At 39.2% G+C, this 26,910-nt stretch overlaps 1 protein-coding gene across 2 annotated transcripts in view; it reads left to right on the forward strand.

Moving 5' to 3' along the window:
• cacna1ia (calcium voltage-gated channel subunit alpha1 Ia) overlaps positions 1-26,910 on the forward strand; it is a 168,109-nt gene that overhangs the window by 1,823 nt on the left and 139,376 nt on the right. The gene's annotated exons all lie outside the window — the stretch shown is intronic.

Genomic DNA, 26,910 nt, shown 5'->3' on the forward strand with positions numbered 1-26,910 from the left:
TCTTCCACTCACCACCATGTAATGTAAAAGTCTACAATGCAAAAACAAATACATGAATTACATACATAGACGTAGCCTTCTACTGCTACCTTTTAAAGAGGAATAGGCGTGTTGTGTAGTGTAGTGATCCATGCTGCTACTGGCAGATTTTGCTGCTAATGCTCAGGTTGCACTTGAGGCCTTACAGCAATGAAATGCCATGAAGCTGCCAAACACGAGGCAACATGCAATTTTTTTTACATGAACTTAGATTTGAGAAACAGACCACCAGCAAATCTTGTTCATTCATAGCTTAACTGTACTTCCACTCACCTTCTATTGATGTTAGCGTTTACAGTGGTGTCTAACCTCAGGCTGTTTCAGAGGAGCCTGGCTGCGTCTTGTGTCTGAGATGGATGGAAATATTCAGTGCTGTAAAGAAACAAACAAACAAAACATACAGACAAACCACAAAATTGCTCATGATTTCAACATGGCAAATTTTAATTAGAGCCTAACAGTTAATGTGATTTTGGCTTGTGTCAATAAAAATTTTAAGGAAGCAAAAATCAAGCCTTGAAGTACTGGCTGTACACTGTATATTGGATATTTTTAATATATCATGCAGTGTTCCTCCTGTTCCTTGCATAAGAAGCAGATACCAGTCCTGCTGCTGGGTTGATGCCCTTCTACAGTCCTGTCCTGCTCTCCTCATATCTGCTGTTATCTCCTCTACACTGTGCTTGGAGAGACAGCAAACCTTCTTGTTAATGGCCCATATGGATGTGCCATTCTGGAGGAGCTAGACTACCTGTGCAAGCTGCAAGTAGTGACAAGGACACTAGCAAAAAGGAAAACTGGAAAAAAAAATAGTTATGATTTATAAGGAGAGAGCACGGGTCGTGGCCACACCCTTTAATGCCATCTCCTGCTTTGAGGGTTGTCTTGTTGTTGCCTTTATAGTGCACCTGTCTCAACTTTCACTTGAACCAAAGCAGGTGAACTGGATTCACAATGGTTTATGCTGCCTACTGGTTAGACTGATAAATCTGAAGTTTATCTGTGTTTGTGTTATGCTGTGATGATCAAGTGTTCGCTAAATTATTTTTTTTGTTGTGCAGTTCTATATATCTTAGAGTTATATTGAAAAAAATGAAAATTCTGGGGTCCTTATTTATTATCGTTCTCCTGATGTATTCCTCGGACTAGTTTTCTACTAACACAATTTCTAAATTACTCCATCTGCACATTTCTCTTCATTATGTTCTGGGAATAGTATAATGGTTAATATCAAACAAAAATACAATATAGATAGAGTAGTGTGCACACAGTCTTGAGTGCCACTCATTTCTATATAGAGCTTTAGAGCAGCGATACTTTCTTGTAGTTTATAAAGTGACCTTGATCGATAATTCTCAAAGCTTTCTGAAGGGCTTTCAAGATACTTTTACCTGACCATTTTCGGGGGGATGTTTCTTTTTCTTTTGCTTGTTAAGCCACTTAACAGTAACCTATGGATAAAAAAGGCACCTAAGTCAAGGGATGAACCCATGTGTACACAGCCTGTTGTAAAAGCACATTATTTGTCCCAATTTCTTTAGTTGAATATAAGGAAAATCCCAACAATAACACAGTTTGACAGGTGTGAAATAGCGTGATTGGACCAACATGATGATTCCCAAATGATTATTAGCCAAAAAAGTGGAATGGCAAACTCTGTGGCAACAGGTCTTATGGAATGATGAATCAAAATGTAAAATTTCTAATTCAAATTGTCATCAGTATGTACAGAAGAACTCAGGAGAGAACCACAACAGCGAGCATCTGTTAAACATGGTGGAGGCGCTATCATGAATTGGTGCTGTGGTGTTGGAGATCTTGTCAGAATTGATTGAATCATGTACACAGAAAAAAAAACAGATTTTAAACCACCATACAATAATATATGCAAAGTATCTGATTGACAGCAGCTTCATTTATCAGCATGACAATGATCCCGAACAATTTGCCAGTGCAGTAAAACGATACCTGGATAGAAAAACACACAGTGGAACACTATATAAGTTATGGATTAGGCTCTCCAGAGCCCGGATCTCAACATTTTTCAAGCAGTGTATGATCACCTTGACAGAGAACAGAACAAACGGCAACCAACACAAAGAAGACGACTTAAAGAATTGGAGAGAAAGCTTCCCAAAGAGAGTTCAGGCTCTGTTAAAGAACAAAGGTGGTCATACTAAATTATGCGTTTTCAAGCTCATTTGAGATATTCAAACTTTGTTTTTTCCTTATTTAAGGTGTTCCATATATGTTTTAAGACTTTTGCACAGTACTCCATATATCAGTTAATAATATCATTTCAGTAATATATTTGTTGGGGTTCAGTTTTAATCTCCTATGATTGATCAAATCTCATAGAAATCCACATTTCCTAGTATTAGTGAGCTAATTACCTGCCATATGTCATATTCTGGAAGTACTGTACACACACTGAGCTACATATGATGATGTAGCTCAACTGGCATGATTGTGAAGAAGTCTGTTCATTGGTTCACCTCTGTAAATCTTTCTTGCCTGATGTTGTAGGGTCTGGACAAAGGCAGTAACTACTGCTTCGCATGTCTATTTTTTGGATGTCCATAAACATGCATTTATACGTAAAAGTGCATGCACACACTAACAGACACACATAGACACATATATACACACACTCGCGCAAATGGACGTCAGGCCTGGCCTGCATGAGAGCCAACATTGTGGTTCACCATAGGAGGGAGAGAGGGTGCATTTATCATTCCTTTGTAGCAGCAGCTCACAATAGCCTGAAAGTAACAGGGGGTAGCTCAAATCGAGAGAATAGGTGTGTGTATAGAAAATGAGGCGGAATGATGAGCAAAAAAAAAAATGCATGTACATCTGAAAGAATGACGTGAATGGAAAAAAAGTAAATGAAAGACTAAAAAAGTGAAAGAATAAAGGACTTTAAGAAAAGGGAGAGATGGAACAGGAGGTGTAAAGATCAGGGGAAATATTAAGAGATGCAGGAAAGTGAAGGAGAGATTGAGAGGATGAAAATGACAAAGGGTTAGAGGGAATATGGAGTGAAAGACAGCGAGCTAGATACAAGTGTGTCTGCAGTGAGTGCTGGTATTATTAGGTTAGGTGAAACGATCGGTTTATGCTCGACAACTGTGTGGTGAGGGCAGCCACATACTGTGCCCTGAGAGCCTCCCGTGAAGGCCAGAACAAGTGAGAGGAAGAGTGGGGGAGGGAGGGAGAGATGGCGAGTGAGCAGCGAAGAGGGTTGGTAGCTGTGAGTGTCGATATTCAACGATTGAGAACAAAGAAGATATGCAATGGGTGGAGGGATGAACACCTGCAGAGAGGATAAGACACAGACAAGACACACGACAAAAAAACACACAAAAAATGACAGAAGAGAAGTTCTGAGATTTTCTGGACAAACCATTTAAAAGTCTTTTATCATTTAAAAAGTTCTTTATTTGCCTCATTTCTTTTCTGAGAATTTAGCCGAATCTGAACTCGAAAAAAAATAAAGTGCCAGTAATGCTTTAAAATAATATTTAGAGACCTTTAAGCAGTTTGCTTGAGTAATGAGTATTATAAATCAGATGGGCTTGACTTCAGGCCCACCTATCTCTTTCTCTGTGTGTGTCTCTCTCTTCCTGGAAATGTGAGTCACTGTGAATGCCACCGGCAGGCAAGGCTGTTGACTCATGCACGCTCACCCACAGGCTCTGCTATTGTGTCGTACCGAACGAGATTGTAACCAGAGGCGTGTGTTTGTGTATTTGCAGCCAGATTTCATGCAAAGAACCGTAAACATGAGAGATCAAAGATGAAGACCGGTCAACAAAATAGCGAAAACACTTTGCAAGGAGGGAGTTTTCTTTCACTGCTGGCACTAAATCACAATTAGTCATGTCCTTATCTGCCCATAAATGGCAGTTCATAACGATAAATTGAGTAAAACAATGGGTGTCGGGGTTTTCAAATGAATAATGAGGCATAATTTCTTAAGTCGTTTAAAACTATGACACTATTTAATGAGGCATGGGGCACAGTTTTGGAAATGATGATACTGTATACAGTGTATGCCTTAAAATACATTTGCAAAGAGCAGCAGTTACAGACAAGGATCCAAATGCAAACACTGGAAGTAATCAAAATGGAAAATGCAAAAAAAAAAGACACAGTGGCTATAAAATGGTAAAGCTGGACAGTAAATGATAACAGAATGCAGATTTGTGGTTTGCTAATGCTGAGCGTGTTGATCAAGAGCCAAAAGCACACTGTGCTAATAGGTAAAGGTTTGCAAAAGTATTAGCTACCTTGCAGTAGAAATTAGATCCATCTATTTTATATTTTCAATATCAGAAGAATGTAACCTATATGAATCTTTCCTGACATCATCCAAGCCTCAGAAAGTATCAGAAAATATTATTGTAGGATCTTTACCTTACAATATAAACTGCCTTGAGCTGACTGCTGTTGAGATTTGGTGCTGTATGAATAAAATTTAACTGAACTGAATTGAGCGTAGCGCAAACATGAACTTCACTAGGCGTTTATGTGAAGGCTCATCACTGCCATTGACAGCTAGGTCTCCAGTCGTGGGTAAGCTCATTTCAGTTGAAGAGTGCACAGCTTGAAAGCATGAAGGTTGCGTTTCTGCCACTCTGAGACTTTCAACAGGTTCTTTTGTAATGATCTGAGGTGTCTGAGAGAAAACATTCAGACGAAATCATCTATACTGTGTTTGTCAGTGTGCTTTTGTAGCCATACCAACACAGTCTTCACTTACCGCAGGCCCGCTTGTTAGATTTGCCCTAAAACTTTGTCCACTTCCCAAAAATGAAAATGAACTTGAAGGATCAACATTTTGACACACTGGAGGAGATCCAGCTTCAATCGCACTGGCACTTGTGTAATTGGACACAACATGACTTCCACTGAAATATCTATAAGTAGCTGAAAAGAATGAATGAGAATATGGCCCTAAGTGTGAGATCAAATGTCCATTTCATCACCGGTGATGAGAAGGACCTGTTCTTAGAGCTTTTTGATTGTTGTGTTAGTTTACTATATGATGAGTACGTGTGTGTAAATGCTTGTAGTTGCTTACACATGTGCAGCATCTGCTCAGTGCCCCCAGGAAAAAAACATATTAATCTATAAAAGGAAGTCTTTAGAGGTTCAGTGTTTGCAGGAGGAACTTGTTAATATATGTATGGCGTTCTGGGTATTATCTGATTCTGATGTTGTTTCAAACAAACTAACCTACTTTAACTTTGGCTTTTTATTATCGACCTTGAAGGTAGCCATAAGGTTCTGGTCTTCTTTACTGAGCTTACTGTTTGGGTGGATCTTTTCCCCTTATCGTCAAGCCATGGTGACATCTGAAAATCTCTAAAAATTCCCAGCTTTAAACACAGATGTTAATGATGATGATCTACACTGGTTCTAAACTCAGTTTTGGCAGCTTCTTCATTGAAAGCGTCTTTTTAAAATGCATAGTAAAGTCTGGTCTCGATATCGGAGCAACCAGGGTTGAAAGGGTTAAGAAATATAATACTTTTAACTGATCATTTTAACTGAACATACTTATTTGTGTGTGGTTTTAAATCTGAAACCAGAAGAGAAAACACAGTGTGAGCATCTGTGTTTGCACTTGTTTGCTTATAGACAGACTTTCATTTGTGTGACTGCCTTCACATAGTGTGTCCTTACATTATAATCCAGGTGCTTTCGCTCACTGTGCTCAGGTGCAACAATGGATACACGCTCACATATACGCACGCTCGTCTGCAGCTAATCTCTCGTGACAAGCAGCAGTCGCCCCATCACATAACATCCCAATTATACATGATTGTATGTCGCGCAGCACGGGAAGGTGAGGATTTATGGTAACTGGGTGTTTATGTGTTTTGAAATTATATGTTTGTCGTGGCAGGTATTATGACATGATTATGCCTTTCCATTTTTCTTGTTAGGTGCACTAAAAAAAACAGTAAAAATTGGTAAAAATGGAGTACTATGTACTGTTTTGAACGAGATGTTTTTTCTTTATTTTGTAGCCACCTTGAATTTTGCCATTTATGGTAATGCTAATATATGTCCGTAAAAAAACAGCTAATGTGCTTGCAGCACATCACCTGGACTTGTTTTGTTTTTGTTTAAACACTAGACAGTTGCTTATATTACTGCTCCAACAGCTGACATATTTTAATCCCCAAACAGTTATCTCGTGGTCCAACATACGTTTGAACATTATTCTGAAAAAAAAAGCCAAAATTTTCAATTTATTCACTTTTGCGAATTATCATTTACTTTTTTTATTAATTGATAATCTCAGAAACAAGCTGCTTCTTTTAGTTGAATCATTTCTCTTGTTTGTCTTTGGCGTCAGCGTTTTCATAACTCTAAATGTACTATTGGTTATTAGTAGGATGTGATAATCCCACATAACCAGGCATGGGAACAACTAACACACCAGATCCTCCCCCACACCCCCTCCTCAAAACTACAACCTCCACAACCGTTTATACACTTCAGTGTTATATGGATTAAGCAAACTCAATATGCCGTGTTAATTAATGAGCTTTAAGCATTAAATCGACAGAGCAAGGCAAGCCATTTTCAGTCTTTATCCCGAGCTAAGCTAACTTGCTGCTACTTTATATTTACTGCACACGTGTGACTGTGGTATTTCTCCTTTTTTCTTGAAGAACAAGAAGGCAAATAAGCCTCTTTCCCCAAAACAACTCATGTAAAGAAAGGGCTTTTTATATTCAGGGTAACTCTCACTCATTTAGACTGGTTATTGTGGTTAAAATCAGTCTCAGCATGCACACAATATCCTGTCAAGAATTTCCTTTGCTGTCATGTTTCTTCCTGTTAAAGTACTTCACACAGCACAAGCCTTACTCTTTAAAGTGTGTCTCCTTAAAACTTTGCTTTTAGAAGAAAGGAATGCGCTTTAGAGGGAATATTCTATCACTTCACAGGTGTTTTGTTGAATTTGGACCACAATACTCTCAGAAGGCACCTCAGTGTGTTCAGTTGCCCCAGAAACATCCAACCTCCCACCTGCTCTCACCATTAATGATCAGCTACACTACCCTGACACAAAATTTCACACTTACTCCAGTTTCTACTTATTTGCTTCTCTGCACTGGAACCTTAAATTTGGAACCTTAGAAATGCAGTCTGACCTTAATGGCGCTTAGCATTCCCATCAAAACAGTCCCAGAATATGATGAAATTAATAAAGCTAAAATCCTTTGAATATATTATGCTTTGTTATTGCTACAGCATACATGTTTTGTACAGTTTATATGCCCGTCACCGCCTAAGTACACCTTTGTTGTCAGCAGCACTTTTCACTTCCAACTAATTTTGCCTACTTTATCAGCATATTCTCTCTTACACACATTGATGCTCCTGCACAGACCTATTGCTTCTTGCTGTCTCTGTTGTACACATGCGGTCCCTTGGCATGTCTCTTCCTCAGCAGTTTTGTCACCTGTCAGGTCTGACACCACTAAGGAAGGCCGTCTCAGGCCCACTCTACCGTCACTAAGTCATTTTGACGGACACCACATCCCGCCATTCGGCTCCACTCTGCTCACTGTTCAGTGATGTGAACAAACAGCGCCCCCGCCATGACGATTTGTGACCTTTTCAGAGCCTGAGTGGCAGTTCCGTAGCGTTAATGTCTTATGATGTTTTGCATGGTTGCTTGCATGATTAATGGCTCATTTAGCATTTGTGAGGTATGCGTAGAGTAATACTGTTGTAGGCTTCAATAATTTAGCTTCGGGGAAATTGTTATCATCAGGCAAATTATGTCTTTTTTCCCCCTCAAACGTTATCTGAGAAAAGACTTCTGAAATGACTCACCTGTTACCTGAAACGAGATCCTTCATATAATGTGATCGACAGCAACAATTGTCTCACATTATAGTAATTTTTACATGGCGGTAAATGACTTAGGAGCTTGGTCGACACAACAATAGTACTCACACTGTGGCTCATCCACATTTAGCGAGATAGCAAATAATAAGCTGTAGGTTTGGTGTTATTTCTAGAAATGTATGTACAGCTACAGATAGCATTACAAAATCCTCATACATTTCTAATAATTGGATTTTAGGTTGTAAAAAGTTAATTTTAATATCAAAGATTAGCAATTCACTCGCACGGATGGTTTTGAGAACTTCATGAGCAGCAACATTCAAGAGGACAGAAAAAGTGACGCGTTGCTGCGTGATTTTTGATTTAAGTTGAGTTACTTGGTGGAAGTTTTGAAAAATCAACTGGTACATACACAAACCCACCACTTTATTTGCTACACCTTGACAATACCAGGGTGGACTTCTCATTTGCCTTTAGACCTGCTCTGGTGCCACAGATTCAACAAGGTGCTGGAAATATTCCTCAGAGACTGTGGTCCATACTGACGTGACAGGATCACACAGTTGCTACTGATTTGTTGACTGTGGTTGTGGATGTGTTGTGCATTCACAGATGCTCTTCTGTTGGTTGAGTTATTGTTTCCTTCTTATTAGCTGGAAGCAGTTTACCCATTCTCCTTTGACGTCTTTATCCAGGGAACTGCTTCTCTTTTTTGGATCATTCTTTGGTTTGTGTGGGAAAATTGCAAAAGATTACCAGTGTCCTTTGGACAGATGAGCTGAAACTAGCAATGCTCCTTACGTTTGCAAAAAGGAGGGAGAGGCATACCACCCAAAGAATGTCATCCCCACATCGAAACACAGTGATGGAAGTATAATGCTGTAGGGACGCTACAGTTTGTCTGGAACTGGGAATCTCATCAAGGTTCAAGGAATCTTGAGGATGCAAAGACTTTGAAAGAAAACCTCAAGCATCAACAGCAAAGTTGGGTCTTGTTCATTACCTTGACTTCTAACAGATAAGTTGTTCCTAGTTATGAACTACCTCCAGAAAACCAAAGGCAATGGCCTGACTAGCCTGAACAAAGCCTAGACTTGAATTGCATTGAAAAACTGTGGACTGAACTGAAGACCAAGGCCAGCGCCAGAAGAAAATCAAATAGGGAGAAGCTTGAGAGATTTGCCAAAGACGGGTGAGATTTCTCAGGAGACATGTGTGAGACTTTTTGAGAATTACAAGAAAAGACTGCAGACTTTTGAATATTAGCATTGGGGGCCTATAACTGTTTCCCCTTGTAGTCTTAGTTTTTTGTAGAATTTTGTAATGTAAGGATACAAAATAAAACTAGGACATTTGGAAATGCAGTGTTCAAAATCTCTTAGAAGAAGTACATACATAGAAGTACATTCAGTACATTTGTGATACTCCATGCAGACACAACTTAACTTTTAAAATACCCAATTTACTTTTAAAGAAGGCAAATAGTCGTCTGTTTTTGAAAGAATGATACACATAATAAGAAGCATCTTTTTTATTTTTACTTATTTCATTTTTATAAGGACAGGTTTTACCGACATTTAAAACTATCTTCTCTGTGAAAAACAGCTTCAGCTCTTGGCTGATAGTGGGTTCTCTCATGAACTACTTGCTTCAGCTACCACAATATTTCCATTTAAAAGGCAAGGACCTGGGGTGAAAAGTGGGTAGTGAAAAGTGGCTGAGTGCACTACTGGCACCCATCTAGTCATCAAAGAAATCTACCTAATGGATACACTTGATGGTAAGCGATCATGCAAATTTTGTTGTTTTGTTTTTGCAGAAATGCAGATAATCTCAAAGAGCTAACAAACTAACAAAGAAATTATTCATGCAATAGGCAATACACCTTATTACACATGTAATGATTCACGATAGTAACTGAACACTGACAAACTGTAGAGGAAGAGGAACTAACTAGAAACAGGTGAAACCCCAACAAACCAAAAAAGAAAAATGAGGAAAAGTTAAACAGTAAAACAAAAACAACAAACAAGGAAACTTTATTTAAAAAAATGCACAATGACACATACTTAATCTCTTAAAGAGATGGCTCTCTTCAAACCAGAAAAGTTATGAGGAATCTATCAAGAGAAGTTATGAGGAAACTGTCATTTAGGTCAATATTCAAATCAAAGATTAAAATTAACTCATTTCACTTTCATTTGTTTAGTTTATTTTTTTATGTGAGTAGAAAGGAAAGAAAAAAAAAGTAGAAGAAAAAGAAGAGAACAGAGAAAGAAGAAGAGAAAAAGATAAGGAAGAAGAAGAGGACAAGAAAAAAGAACAAGAAATAAAAGAAGAAGAAGAAAAAGAGAAGAAAAAAGGAAGAAAGAAAGAAGAAAAAAAAAGATTACCAGTGTCTGAAATACTAGACTAGCACTAACAATCATGCCACATTCACAGTCACTCAAACCACCTTTTTTCCATTCTGATGCTCAATTTGAACTTCAGCAGATCGTCTTGACCACGTCTACATGTGTAAATGCACTGTTACATCAATCTGACTGGCTGATTAGATATGTTACAGAGCAGTTTGACTTTATTGACTTTATTCTTATCCAATTCAAATAATCTGACAAAATGCACTTATTGTGAAATATTTTACTAACATACTGTTTGACATCTTTTCTTAAGCTGCAGTGCACTGAGCTGTAGGGTGGGGCAGCTACTGCACAATGCTGCTTTTGCGCTGTGATGCCTGAAACAGGACACACCTTGATTCACTCAGTCATCCAGACTAGTCTGTTAAAACAGCAGCCACTTTGAGTGAGCAGTTTAGATTTAACTGCAGTTTGAAAGACTACAATCAGGAAGACTGTTACAGCATCTCAGCAAAAATGGCTGTCTGTCACTTTCTGCCTCTTCTTCTCATATGCTATATTTTAGACCTGAAAGGAAACAGAAAATGGTCCTGCCAAAGCAAAATGTTCCATTTGGGTTTTCTGCTTTGCCACAAAGTGGCAGTGTTTTATTTAGATGTTTTAAAAGTTTGACATTAAAGAATTTCATGATTTCTGAATAAATATTACCTGAATTTTATGTTAGCATATCTGATTAATCCCACATTTTGAAGTAAGATGAGCACGGGGGAATCATATTTGATCTTTCTTGATCAGCCATGCTGCAGATGTGTGGACAGCTTTACTCACACAGACACACAGACTTCACTCCATTATCTCGCTTTCTCTAGCAGTCCCCATCAGTTACTTATAAATTAAAGAGATTAACACTAGCTGTTGCCAGTGGGCTTGTGTGTTTGTGTCTCTTTGTGTACTGTGTGTATGTGTCTTTGCAGATGAGAAAGGTATCTAAGTGAAGAGAAGCACAAAGCAAACATGCTTGTAGCTGAATGCTACTGCGCTCTCACCCCGCTCGCGCTCTTGGCTGAGCGATCATCTCACCCAGCCTCGCGCCTTGCCACCACTCTATCTCATCGTTGCATCACTAAATCACTGAGAGTTATATTGAAAGGGATGCGAGCGACACATTCTCTTTTCCCCTCTAACCCAATTACAGTTTGTCATCATGATTAAAAACAGTACTATAATAATGTCATGTTGATCATCATCATTCTCATCATCACTACAAATTCTCCAGTTGTCTTTATTATTAGCTGCTGCCATTATTGCATTCAACCCCGCAGCTACTGCCATAGCTTACGGCTAAAACCAATCAGCTAACTGAAATATCCAGATCCTAACTCCCACTGACACCCTCTCAAAAAGCATAAAGTCATTTCTAGGAATACTAAGACATCTTTTTTTCTTTTTTGCTCATTTATTATGATCTTAAAAATCCAGAATGTGCATTTGGAAATGATTGTTCCATTAAAACTTGAAAGTTTATGCAATGCTTTCATCTTAAAAAGGTAGACTAACAACATCTTCAGAGGACGCTTGCAAGTGTAATGTCTGTATTTAATTACCTTAATCCGTGTGTGGACTGGTTGGTGTTTTAAGTAAGCTTGTGTTTACACTTTAAAGTAGCCAGGCGTGTCTTTGAAGCACGAAAGGACATTCACTGTCTGTTTTTGAAAGGTCCTGGCTACAATCAGAAAAGAATGGGGAAGACCATAAACTGTAACATCAGGCTTCAAACTGTGTCCAATGCCAACCAATAGGGGACATGTTTGCCTTCATCAGCATAAACAACTCAGGGAGACTTATTTATGCAAACCGACTTCTAATAATGTTGGGAAACTGTGTGAAATGTAAATAATGGGAGAATGCAACGATTCCTAGATCTCATAAACCCATATTTTATTGACAATGGAGCATGGAAAACAGCCATGCTGTTGTAATAAGGGCAGTATGTGTTTTTCTTGCAAGGCAAACATGATCGTGCCTTTCTAGATGTGAAAGCTGCCAATTCCATAGGCAGCTAAAACACCCTCATAGATGCATACTTTTAAAATTGAATACTGATAAAAAAAAACAGTTATTGCCTCTCCTCTTTAGTTCGGAGAACGCTGCATTCATGATTTCCAAAAGGAATCTCAAATTTCAGTTCTTCTCACCACAGAACAGTTTCCCACTTTGTCTCAGTCCAATTTGAACAAGCTTTGGCTCAGAGAAGACAGCAGTGTTCACATATGGCTTCTTCTTTGCATAATAGAGCTTTAACCTGCATTTGTGGATAGCACAATGAAATGTGTTCACAGACAATGATTTCCGGAGTGTTCCTGAGCCCAGGCAGTGATTTCTATGTCACAATCATTCCTGTTTTTACTGGAGGTCACAGGCACGCAGTGCTGATTTTTGGCCTTGTCCCTTGAGGACAGATTTTGCCAGATTCTCTGAATCTTTTAATGTAATTTTTTACTGTAAATGATGAGACATTAAAGGTCTTCACATTTTCACACTGAGTGAAAATGATTCTGAAACTGTTCCACATGCAATTTTTGCAGATTGGTGAAACTGCCCATCTTTACTTCTGAGAACCTCTGCCTATCTAAGAAGTCCATTTTTTATACACAGTCATGTTATTGGCCTGTAGCCAGTTAACCTCATTAGTTCCTCCAGTCATTTCTTTTTAGCACCACTCACTTTAACAACGTTTTCTTTTACACAGCGTCCCACTTTTTTCTGAATTGGATTTGTACCCTTATTGATAAAAGTAGCCTGTCAAAAATGCTATAATGACGCACTGCTCATATTTTATTACCTATGTGGATACTTTCTATCTTCCTCATATTAAAGTTGCAGGCTGTGGCCTCTTTCTGCACACAGGCATAGAATACACACACACACACACACACACACACACACACACAGAAATACAAACATATACAAAAAATTGCAAGCTGCAGGGTTGTAAATGTCAGCCCTCGCTCTGTCTATTTGTTGATAGATTTGATTGATCGTGCACTCTGTTTGTGTGTGCACGCGTGTGCGTTTGTGGGTGGGGGCCCCTGCGCCTAAATCACAGCTGCTACAGTTTGTCAAAGAACGACAAGTACACAGGCACACAACCATTCAATTGAACTTTAGCTCTGTTGAGCCACATCTTTCAACAGAAATTTCCAGAGCCGCTTATTTTGTATGCTGGCTGTATTGTAGTGAATCCATTTTTTAAAATTCTTCTGATGCCCTCAGCCTCCAATCACAGTGGAAGCATCTGGCGATTAACAGTTTATCAAATTGTACATATAGTCAGTTTGCCAAGAAATGATATCATCCATCTTGTGAATCCAGTTCCTAAATGTCACTGGCATGTTACAGTACATTAGTCAAGGATCATAATGGCGTGATGGAGCATTTGGGAGACATGAGTAACTGCTGTGATCATACTACTAGAATGAAGCTTGTGATTTTGTCTGCTAATAATTAGCTTTGTCTTATCTCTAGGATGAGACAGAGGAGGTAAATAGATTAATATGTAGTTTGGGAAAATGAATGGGAAAAAGTTCTGAAACAACTATCATATTTTATTTAGCTTCTTCTGGTAAAGTCATTGCAGTTTGGCTCCAGGGATCACCATCTGTGCGTTGGCTGGTCCACTACAACGGTTTTTAAACATTTGTTTATTTTTATGGTTGTTGCACACACTTGCATATCCAGCGTCCTCCTGATTGTGACTCCTCTGATTTTAACCACAGTGAGTCTCAATTATTGATGTTCCCTCTCATGATTAATCAAATGTGGGATAATTTGATTTCTTTGTAAAAACAGAAAATACAAAAAATAATGATTTTTCTTTTTCATAAGCCTCAGCTGTTCTTGGTATTTATGTTCTTGGCATTACAGCTAACCAAACAGCACAATGTTAGCGGTGTCATGTTGTGAGAGAGTAAACCTGAGTATTTATTTATAACTTGTAACTCCATTCATATCTTTGAGAAGTCAAACTGCATCTCTTTAGATTGGAAAGGCTCTTTGAGTCCTCTGTAGATTTGTTTAGGCTTGTTGTCCTGCTGAATGCTAAAATGCTGACCAAAGAGGTTTGATGCCTTTGTGTTTTCTGTACACACAGGACTCTCCTGTATGTCTCTGCTTTTATCCTTTTGCTTCTGTCAGTGGTGGAATTTCACTAAATGCCAGTGTGCGAGCTTTATTGGCAGTCACAAAAACAAAACCAGTTGTGTGTTTGGATTCGACGATGTTACTTTTTTAACAGGTCCTCCAGGGGTTGATTTTCCTATCCAATTCCACAGAACTCAATTTTAGGACAAAATGGTTTGTTTTTTGTGTTTCTGCAGTTTGTAATATACGTACCTTAGTGTACTACTCTATATCTAAAGGAGGCCAGACCAAGCACTCCTTTGAAGCCCATTTGGCTTTTCAGCTGTGAACGACTCACCACTGATATTTTGTCCCTAGGTGTTGTTCGATTCCCAACTACTCTTCCTCCTCAGCCAAAACCCATAGTTGAATTTTTTACCCTCCCCAGCAAGCTCCTTCTTAACATCTCAGTGCTCTGCTCCATTAACACTCGTGAGGCAGATAATTTAGGAGGCTGACGAGGTAATGAATCCTTAGCACCCCACCTCCATGTTGTACACACCTCTCCGCTCAGCAGACAGGTTAACATACTTCTTTTCTGCTCACGGGCAGCCTTTAAACCCTCATGGGACAGTCGGCTTAACTACCAATACAATCTTGCTGCCATGGCAGCAGCATCACCCTGACCTGACATTGGCACTCATGAAATCACAATGTCAGGCCAGAGTGATGCTCCAGTGATCTCCCTGGGAACTGAAACTTTTCCTAAGGTTACTCGCACCCTCTTCTTTCTCTGTGAGAAGAATCCTTCTGTAGCTTTTAGACACTGGGCTTAAAAAACTTTTTTCAGACCCCAATAAACTGGATGGAAGTCTGGCATTATTGAACAATCTTGTGCTTGTGCTTTGGCCTCAAAGCCAACTCTGCTAGTTTCCTTGGAACTTTGTCAAGCCTCTATATCTAATGCAGAATAGTGTCTAGTATCAGGACAAGATATGCTGCCAGTGCTACAGAGAGAACAGGTATGGCCACTGCCAAACTACTGGAGGAGACTTTGGAAAGAAAGTAGGAATGGATCAGAGGTTTTTTACCTGTAGCTCTCATGAGGTTAAAAAGCATTTTCAGGACATAGGGGCAGTACTTGTAAAGCTTGTACAGTATCCCATTTGAGCCTGGAGCTCAGGCTGCTTTCACTATTAGGAAAACTTCTCCTACCTCACAGAGGGCAGACAAGATGTGAACTTAACCAGGAGAACTGTAGCCTGTTCCTTTTTTACAATTTTTATTTTCTGAAGGTTGAAAAATATTATCACTGACAAACACATATGTAGCGTCATTCAATTTTTTTTGCTAATTTTCTGTTCATCCACAAAACAAGACTACTAATAAAAATGAACCTATAGAAATTTGTTTCATTAAATATTAGGACAAAAATGTTAAGGGTAAATGGTTGTTAAGCAAGCAGGAGTCTGTAAAACAGCTCACATGTTTTTGTACAGTCAAAAGTTCTTTTTTCTCCAAGGCTTAGAAATGGCAAAAGACAAAAATATGACATTGCAGGGCTGAATTGTTTGCCTTTCTGCTTTGTTTTGGCTCCCTTCGTGCTATCTATCAAGCTCTCTCTCCAGCTCTACCTGATCTGATCTTTCCCACTAATGCTCGCTGTGTATTCTTAGAGCCAGAGCGGGTGCTGACAGACATATGGAGCTGTGGTGGTTGTTGATTGTAATGAAGCTGTGGTTCTTTTGACTGCCTTGATGCATCATCTCTGGCTGAACTACTGCGCACAAGCACACATAACTATATAGTTTGGTAGTATATACTCAGCTCAGGGACTTGTGCATCGTAAGCTAAAGCATGCAGACACACTAAGTCTAATAAACACACAATCATTGATGTAGAAATGTTTTAATGAATTTTTACACCTGCATAAATGAATAAAAGCATACATCATCTCCAAATACGCACTCACAGACTTGCAAGATGTGCTGACACATAGAAGGCACTCTGTCCTCTTTCCCCCCAAGGATTCTGGTAATTAGATTCCTACAGGCCAAGTCTCTCAATTTCACTGCCTTTAATTGGAAACACACACAGACACAAGGACACACACACTCTCACGGAGAAGGCTCCACAGGTCCAAGCTTGTTGATCACAAGCTGGGACGGTGCCGCTCTAATAATTAATTTCTACGGTAGCCCCCCTCACACGCCTCATTTACCAATCAATCCCTTCTTTGCTTTATGAATTCTATTAAGGAAGCCTCTGTTCTGCCAGAGATTGATGGTAAGACGAGAGATTCTCAGTGTTGCATTCTTGTTGCACAGCAGAGTTAAGCTGCGTATTCGGTGTTCACGGATGGATGGGCTGGATGGAGGTGAGTGTGTGTCGAAATGTCTGCGTGTATGCCCGGCGCATTCCCAAAGGTATGAGCAAAGACAGTTACAAAAAAAATAAATAAAAGGATGAATGCATCAAAATCCACATTCTGTTCCCTGCATAGCATGATACTGATTGACACTGACATGTCAGCCCTGGGCTTTCTTCAGGGTTAAAAGCTCTGGTGCACTAGAATCCAGCGAGGCATTTTGGTGAAATTACTGTAGTTGATCAACTGCGCGTTCACTATACATGGAGAATGATGGGAGGTGGCGTAAGCAGTTATTGCACAAAATGTATGCTCGAGGATGGATTTTTGAAGACACTGTTTTATTAGACCATGGATCATGCCCTTCAGTTACTCGTAAAGCTCCTATAATTTGGGCTTTGTAGACTTCCAGTTCTGGAGGGCACTGGAAAAGAAACATTTAATTTTTAACCTTTGAATTATCTAAACTTTTACTAAAGATTTACTCTCCTGGGATTTCTTCACCACAAAGTGCATTTATTAAACCGATTAACAGGAACAGTTTTTGTGTTTGCTTCTTGAAACCCTGTTTTCAATTTGAGTTTAATATTTTCTTACTAAAACCATCTGCTTGGCAAGGCACAGCTGAGTGTAAGTGACTATTAAAGGTCATTTAGAACAAAGATTATTACGTAACACATATGATATACTGTGGAAATGACAGCGCAAGAAAGCAAACTACCACTGACACCTTGCTTGGCTGCAGCATCTGTAGAGTGTATACTCCACTGGGACTATGACCAGAGACCATCTGTCACTCTCTCTCTCTCTCTCTCTCTCTCTCTCTCTCACACACACACACACACACACACACACACACTGACAGAAGAAAGGGGATGGCCACATAAGTAGATAGATAGATAGATAGATAGATAGATAGATAGATAGATAGATAGATAGATAGATAGATAGATAGATAGATAGATAGATAGATAGATAGATAGATAGATAGATAGATAGATAGATAGATAGATAGATAGATAGATAGCTTTAACTGGGAATTGCTCATTAAGTTCTAAATAAGAGGTCCCATTACAGCGTCCTAATAATGGAGACTGCATCATGCCATATTTCTAAGTTATTCTGATTAGTAAAAACTGGAGCGAGCAATTAAGTATTGCAGTTTAAACTGTTGTGAATGCAGACACAAGCAGTGAACTAGACCATGAAAGCTCTCTATTTTTGACGACACTTCTCATCCCTGGAGAGCCATCTAGCATCCTGGGGCACTCTCACTGTTGTCACACAGACACGCACACATGTACTTGTGCACCCAGCAGTGGGGATCTATACATGGCTGATTGAAGATGTACAAGTGCACACGCAAAATGATGAGTCTATATGAAAAAATGCTTTCTCACATTTAGCGTCCTCTGCAAGAAAAAAAATTGGAGCTCTTTTAAGAAATAATTGCAGCGGCTCACAAATAATCTGCGAATTAGCTAAAGAGTTTTCATGTTAATCCATGAAAAAAAAATCCCTCAGTTTAAAAACTGTTTGTTAACCTGTTTGGCTTTCATTGAGTGGAGAAGCAAGTGGAGAGTTTTTTTGTTGTTGTGGTTTTTCCCCGTGATCCATCCATCCATTCATTTATCACATGTCCAATTCAGTTTTAAGGGGGTACTGAAGTGTAGCTGTCACTGGACAAGAGGCTTACACAGGAAGACAGAAAACTACTCAAGCTCATATTCACACTTAGAGCTAATTTATTATAGCTTAGCATACACAAACTATGAGAGGAAGCTGTAGCTGATGACTTTAATTTTTGATTTTTATTAATAGTGTACTACTGATGATACATTTGTAGCATTTTTTGTGATGTTTTTTAGTGCATATAAATTCCAGTTTTCATTTTTCTCTTTTCGTTTTCATTTCATGATTTTGGTATGCAGACTTATTTTTTCTTTGTGTGTGTAGGTGTGTTCCTGTGTTTTTATTTATTTTCTTTCACTCTTATTTTGATCTGACAGTCTGTGAGTAATGTGAACCTGGAGCTCTCAGGGACCTTCAGGAGTTGGGAAGTCAGACCAGGTCAATGTTTCTATCCTCTCGACTAAACTAAATATCAAAGTCGCCAGACAGCTTACTCCCTAAAAAGCAAGCATCCTACTAAGGGTTTTGGGGTGACTAAAAGCTGCATACACCAGTCTAAATGACTAAAAATACCATCAAAATGTTCACATTTATTGAACATTAAATATTATTGACCTGGGTGAACTTCTTAGGTGACATTAGAGCTTGTAATGTTATCATGTGTCATTCTAGTGCTTGTACCGTAAACTTTCAAGACGACTTTTCTAATCCTAGTAGCTTTTGATTGCTGTTATGTTAACTCTGTATGCATATGTAATACAATGTAATTTGTCTATCTGTTTATTCATTTATTTTATGTTTTCTTTTCCGCTTGTCCATCTTTTGGACAAGCGGAACAGCTCATACAGACACACAGACATATTTTATTTCATTGTCTTCCATTCTAGTTGTTCTGTAGTCTGTCCCAGCTTTTGTGTCAGTCGGTGCTATTCAAAATCTGGAGACACCTCTAGGAAAATACTGAATAACATGTGCAAACATGGAACATGGAAAAACAGTATATGAGGCAGAGTCTGTACAGTTCAAACAAGCTTGAAAGTCTCGTGTACAAATTATTTCTTCAACGCAGTCTGAATGCTCTTAGAAAACTTTCTTGTCATTTCTTTAAGGAAATTCAGGAATAGTTCTCCAGGGTTTTTAAAGATATTCAAAGTTCTTCTCTGATGTTGGCTGCCTTTTGCTCTGTTCTCTGTCAAGATGATCCCACACTGCTCTAATAAAGTCGGGGTCTGGGCTCTGGGGAGGCCAATCCCTGACTGACAGAGTTCCACTGTGTGCTTTTCTATCCATGTATACTTTTACTGCATTGGCAGCGTGCTTGGGATAATTGATGCTGAAAATTCGATCACATGCTTTCCAGATGGTATTGCATGGTGGCTCAAAACCTTTTTTTTTTTGTTTTCTGTGCTCATAATTGTATTTATTTCAACAAGATCCCCAACACCACAGGCTGAAACGCAGCACCAAACAACAATACAAACTCCACCATGCTTTAGGAATCCTTTCAAAATTGTTGAAAGAATAAAATGTAGAGAGACAAACAGAACAGCATGTAAACCAAACACCTCACCTCACGGGATGGACATTTTTTTATAGCTCTTTATGTTGGACTACAGCACTTGCATTTACTGACGGCAAAAAGAAGCATCAGAGAGCAGATAAATACATTTCATCATTAAGCAGGACAGACAAAAGCCAAGCAATATGAAATGTCCTCAACTGGCTGAGACAGTCACAGGTTTCTAAAAACCGAATCAAACCTTGAGAAATCTCACCAAAAGCAAAAGGTAAGGATGGCTTCTGTGGAAGCCTAATAATGCCAGATGCTTTCTACTGATATACAGTAGAAAGCATCTGGTTACATCTGCATGGAAAATTTCCAATATTCACTTCTGGACTTGTAAACACCTTTCAGCTACAACAATGAAACCACCTGCCTTGTATTGTGTAGGCCCCCCTTGTGCCACCATAACAGCTTTGATCTGTCAGAGCATGGACATGGATCCTCTGGAGGTGCCCGGTGTTGTCTGGCACTGGGATCCTGGGTGCAGGCCTCGGTGGATTAGATTTATTCTTGTGCATCCTGTGGATGCTTGATTGGATTGGAATCTAGGGAATCTTCAAGCCATTCCTGAGCACATTTTTTTCCTATCAGGGGAGGCCGCTGCCATATGGATGTGTTTGATTCAAAATGATATTTAGCCGAGCGGTCATATCCTTAAAAATGTAACTACCACATGAAAGTCAGTTTAGAAGTTTTCCAGTAGAGCATTGCTTTGTAATCAGATTACTACTGTTATTAACATCACCTGTTAGTGCTTTTAATGTTGTGGGTGATTGGTGTATTATAAGTGCAAGGCACTGTACATGTTCTTTGTTTTAGTAGAATGAAATTCTGCTACTTACCAAATGAGTAAATAGTGAGTGAACAAGCATTAATGTTGCTGTTATTATAGTTATATTTAACATCAATCATTTGAACAGATAGGGAGACAAATTTAATGAAAAAATAAGGATGACGCAACAAACACATACTTATTCAGGTGTTATGTACCCCTACGGGCTGTGGTGGCTAACGCTCATCAGATGTTTCTCAGCCACCCAGTGTTTTGTGTTTTGAAAATGTCTCAGGCTAGAATGGGAGCAGATGTACTCTCATATATACCCGCACAAACAGACACATAAGTGGCCTTGAAGCAGATCAGCATAATCAGATGTGACTCATTTACCAACTTAGAAAAAACACAAGTAATGTCACGTTATACTTAATAAACCCTACATTCTTCAGGGAGCACTGACACTCATCTGGAGTGGTCTTTGACATAGTGTATGTGTGTGTATGTGTGTGTGTGTGTGTGTGTGTGTGTGTGTGTGTGTGGTTCCATCTGGAGACCCACTGAGTAATGAGATGGAGCAGAGAAACATTAGTATTTTTAGCCCTGTTAGCCTCGCAGAAAACAGTATTTTGTGAATGATATGAACTCACCCCCACCGCCTTTTAGTCTGCACTGCTTGTTAGGAATAACTGCAGAGGAGATGAGGATAGGAAAGATAGCACAAAGAGAGGGAAAACTTCAGAAGAAGAGGAAAAAGCACGAAGAAGATTATGAGAATAAGGATCATGACAAATGCACCCAAATGAGGGAGGAGATATTAGACGGTACACTGTTGCTTCGGGCTTTAGCTGCAGTGAGGGATTCACAGGATTGTGTGTGGTTTGCTTGTGGATTCTAGTAGTGCTGAAATAAAATTCCAGTGCGGTCCTTCTTCCAAACAGTTTTATTATTCTACAATATTTATTCCACATCTTATATAATATATTGAGCCAAGGCTTTATCTTGATCTTTCACTGTAGTCCTTTTATCTCCTTACATAGAAAACCAAAGTCCTGACATCATCACACATCTAGCGTCTGTTCCACTAAATTCTATAACTCAGTACCGTCTTTCATTTAGCATTCTCTCTGTTATAAAATGTTTACTGTCTACATCAATTTTCCCAGGTTCTTATCTCTGCTGTGAAAAATGTTAATGTTAAACACTTCTCTGTGTCCTGCTCTTATTTAAAGACGTATCCGAGCAAGACCTTGACTTGCCAGTGAAGTCTCTTCTGTTGAGTTGTTAAGCCCAAAAAACATCTAGGCCTTGAAAATGTCTGTGGGTTCTTCTTTAACTTATAGTGTTTTATATTTTACTGAGGCCATGTAAAGCTATGCGTCAGTACTGTATTAACTGCATAGCACACCATTATTTGTGGAACAATCCTATTAAGAATGCTCCAAAAGGAATCGACACAACAAGCACGATCAGGAGGTCTAGCTCTGTGACGCTAATTGGTGGAGGCGTTGGTGCCAGGTTGTAATTACATCAGTTTTATCTCTGATGTTGGGAATTTTAAGACAGAAGTTTATGAGGACTCATTCTGAAGTGGTCATTACAGGAGATGCAGTCTTTGACACTTCAAGATTCCTGAGAAAGATCCTTGATGAACACTTTAAACGCCTATGTTTAGCTTAACATAACTGAAAAGGGTCAGTTATAAGTTGGTGTGTAAATATTTAGATGAAATAGCTATTTAAAATTATCTGTGACAGTTTAAGATTTGTACATTTACACTATATTTTTATCATCTCTTTCTCATTATTTATTTCTCCACCCTCTTCCCTCCCTCAGACATACAATACCCTCTTCCTCCTCACCTCAAGCTTCATCTCCTGAGCTGCGGTTGGGATATGATTACATTTTCAAATGGTATGAAAGTTTATTCGCTAATTGCCCAAGGCGGACATTAGATCCACTTCAGAGAAATTTCTAGTAATACAGGCTAACAGCAGAGAAAACAGCAGACCTTACAAACAGAAAAGTTCAGAATATCTTCAACAACTCACCTCAGTATTGCTGTCACAGGTGAGAAGAGAGCTTCATTGACTCACTGACCCGTATCAGACTCCTCTCACAAAGTTTTACAGCCTCCTCAAGAGTAAATAGACGTGGACGCTTCACACCAGGTATTTTGGAAGCTGAACAGTGGACTGACACTCTAGACTTACTACAAATGAACACCAGTCAGAGCATTTGAGGTGATTCAGAGGTAACAATGTAAAATATCACAAAATAGTTAACTGACATAGACTATATTGCCAAAAGTATTTGCTCATCTACCTTCACATTAATATGAAGTTGAGTGACATCCAGTTCTTAATTCTTAGAGTTTAATATGATGTCAGCCAGCCCTTTGCAGCTATCACAGCTTCACCTCTTCTGGGAAGGCTTTCCAAAAGGTTTAGGAAGTTGTTTAAAGGAATTTCTGACTTTTTACTGTGAAGGGCATTTGTGAAGTCTGATAATGATGTTGGATGAGAAAGACTCTAATCCATCCTAAAGATGTTCTGTTGAGTTAAGGTCAGGACTCTGTGCAGGCCAGTCAAGTTCTTCCGCATCACTTTCACTCATCCATGTTTTTATGAAGCTTGCTTTGTGCACTGGTGTGCAGACATGTTGGAACAGGAAGGGGGCATTCCCAAACTTCTCCCACAAAGTTGGTAGCATGAAATTGTCCAAAATGTTTTGGTATGCTGAAGCATTAAGAAGAAGCGTGATTCGTCACTCCAGAAAACAGATCACCACTGCTCTGGAGTCCAGTGATGGCATGTTTTACACCACTGCATCCGACATTTTGCATTGCGCTTGGTGATGTAAGGCTCAGATGCAGCTGGGAAACTCATTCCATGAAGCTCTACACGCTGTTTTTGGGGTAATCTGGAGGTGATGTGATGTTTTGACGTCTGTAGCAGCTGACTCTTCAGGAAGTTGCATCTATGCGTGTCAGCATCTGCTGACTGCACTCTGTGATTTCACGTAGCCTGTTACTTTGTAGCTGAGTTGCTGTTGTTCCCAATCACTTTCACATCGCTGTAATACCACTAACAGTTGACTGTGGAATATTTACTAGCAAGAAAATTTCACAATTGGACTTAGCATCTGGTACCACACTGGAATTTACTGATCCCATGAGAGCGACCCATTCTTTCACAAATGATTGTAGAAGCAGTCTGCATGCCTAGGTGCTTGATTTTATTCACCTCTGACCATGGAAGTGATTGCAAAGCCTGAATTCAATGATATGGATGGGTGAATGAATACTTTTGGCACTATAGTGTAAATCACTTTTTGTATTCTTTTATTGATGTTATTCAAACACATTAACCTCACACATTAAAATACAATGTGTACAAAAATGTTTTTATACACGAACAGTATCAGAAACTTGCTGACCATCCACAGATGTTAAGGGGAACTGCAGAGCGGCTGTCGATGGCCATTATGCGGTATAGAGGGCAGAGAATGTTTACTCTCTACATCAATTTTCCCATGTCTTTATCTCTGCTGTTAAAAACTCTTAACATTCAGCGCTTTTCTCTACCTTGCTCTTGTTAGAAGGCATATTTGAGCAAGAACTCGACTTGCCAAGGAGTTATCCCTTTTGTTAAGTTGTCATCAGTACGCCTTTAAAATTGTACAATCGATCAAGGGACATGAGCATGAAGGGTTCAGATAGAAAAACTAAATCTGCCTGACAGAGCATCAGAATTAATTTAAAAGACAGTCAAATTAAAGTTTAAACTCCTCCGCCCAGAGCTACACCAATTTTGGCATGGGGTACATTGTCTGTGTGTTTATGAAAGCTCCATTTATTTTTGATTTTGTTTTTTTTTAAAAGGCATCACAAAATAAGATTTTGCAAATGTTGGTTGCCTTAGATTTTGACTCAAGCATACTGAATCTACATTTACAGCACTGTGTCAGTCAATTTGTATTCAGCATGCTTACATTCAAACAAGAAGATGTGGAATATATATAATTAATATTTAGAGGATGATGCTGCACTAGTAGCAGGCCTGTGAGCAGCAGAAGACAAAGAAAATAATGGGATAAAAAGAAGCCTATAACAAACAGAGACAGGAGAAAAATGTGGTACTGCAGGATGCTGCAGTAGGATGGTTCAGTAGGAGGTGGCTCTAACTTTAACTCCAAACACAAGTGAGAGAGGGAAGCACAGAGAGATGGAGAAATCATATCAATTTTTCATTTTTTTCCCGAATGCTCATTCTCTTCTGAATAAGCAATCACTGGCAGTATTATTAATGTCGTCAGTGTGCTGCTCTGAAAAGCCTACCGAGATGCAAAACAGCTATCACGCTGAGAGTGCCAAGCAAAAGACAAAGGGAGGCAGAAAAAGATGGAAGAGATTGTGAGACAGAGAAAGACATCACAAATGACACGTGGATGGGGAGATGCAGATGTGAAGGTGAGAGAAATGAGGCCTACTGAAATGAGGGGAGGCCTTTTAAGATCAGCAGGTGAATATTTCCTTTTGAAAACAGGCAGCATCTTGTGGTGCTCAGCAGTGGTGTTTTTGTATGTGCACTCTGCTTGCTTGCATGTCTGCTTCACCCTTTATAATGTGGGACATAGCTCCTTGTGAGGTGATGATTTAAATGCAAACTGATGACTTGAATAATGATTAACCAATAAATACATTACATACATTAAAAAAAGTGCAGATTTGTAATCAGGAACTAATTACATGTTATCCCCATTGTTATATCTGATTAATACACTAACTCGTTTAACTAATGTCCGTGGCATTTCTGACCTCATTTAATGTGGGCAAGTTGTTTTTTTAACCACTGATTAACCATTGTTTAAATTCTAAGTACTGTTGTGTACCAACACATCATCATCAATTTGCCAGGTTCAAATGATAATGCACTATGTAGCAAAGCTAATGTCACCTGAAACACTTTTACGAACATGGAAATGAGTTCACTCTGTTTCCTAATCACCAGATGTGAAGACGACAGACTGGCTTTGAGGTGTGACTGGACCAGTTTTGCTTCATGACCGCACTGCTGACATATCTGCAGAAATTATGTGAAGCAGTCATGTTAACACAGACCAGAAACTGAAAATAGCCTTTGCATCATCTTAACAGAATAGTGAAGAATTAATTTTGACAACATGAGAGGCCCCAGAAGTGGGCGCTAGATATTCCCATTTAGCATGTGTCATCGCGTGTCCGTCTTCCTGGGCACGTGTTGCTGACATTTAATATGTCAAAGAGCAACGTGACCTATAGAGGACTGATGTGTGCCTTTAGGAAAATTCAAAGGGTATTTCAGCCTAGATCTTTGTGGATGATTTGACATAGTCATCGTGGATTATATGTGTGAGTGTGTGTGTGTGTTTATATGCAGAGATTTTCTTTGACAGCTTGTATGTAAGATACACTAAACTTGTACTTGTGCATGTTTGTCTTCTAATTTAGGTAGAGGTTATTTGAACACTCCAGTGGCCCAGGAATCAATCAGATGAGCGGATACTGGAGCCATTACTGCCAGCATGTGCCAGGAAAGAGTTTATAGGAGTCATTTTTTTCTTAGAAGGAGATGATGCCAAAATTTCTTTAAGTTTGTTTTAGTACTCAGACCGATTAACACAATGTCTACTGCGGTCATCACAGGCTCAGAACAATGAGGTCAGAGAACTTACAATCTGTCATGAAAGCAAGATATCACAACATCGCTGACACAGTGTGTGTATAGTCCTCTTAGCTAGTATGGGCTCTTGGACAAATAGGCTGCATAATGAATTTGGTCTTCTGGGAGGTTTCAATGTTATGTAAAATTAAACTGAATTCATTTACTCTGACATTTATGTAAGGTCATTGCTCAACCATTTTCTCTGCCAAGTCAGGGGCAATTGAATTTTGGATGCTGTTTTGCCTACAGACACTCATGGATTACTTACAGGGCATTCAAAACACACGCCCACAAACCCCAGACCGCCACAGGCCCTGAGTAGTTCATAAGACATATGCAGAACATCAATAACAAATGAACTGCAGTGCTTTGCAAAGGATTTGGCATTTTAGGTCCTTACATTTTTGTCACAGTAACATCAGGGATGGTCCCACGTCATGCTGCAGCATGATCTCGGACATACAGTCATGTTG

The sequence above is a fragment of the Oreochromis niloticus genome, linkage group LG4, assembly GCF_001858045.2.
Source record: "Oreochromis niloticus isolate F11D_XX linkage group LG4, O_niloticus_UMD_NMBU, whole genome shotgun sequence".
Lineage (NCBI taxonomy): Eukaryota > Metazoa > Chordata > Actinopteri > Cichliformes > Cichlidae > Oreochromis > Oreochromis niloticus.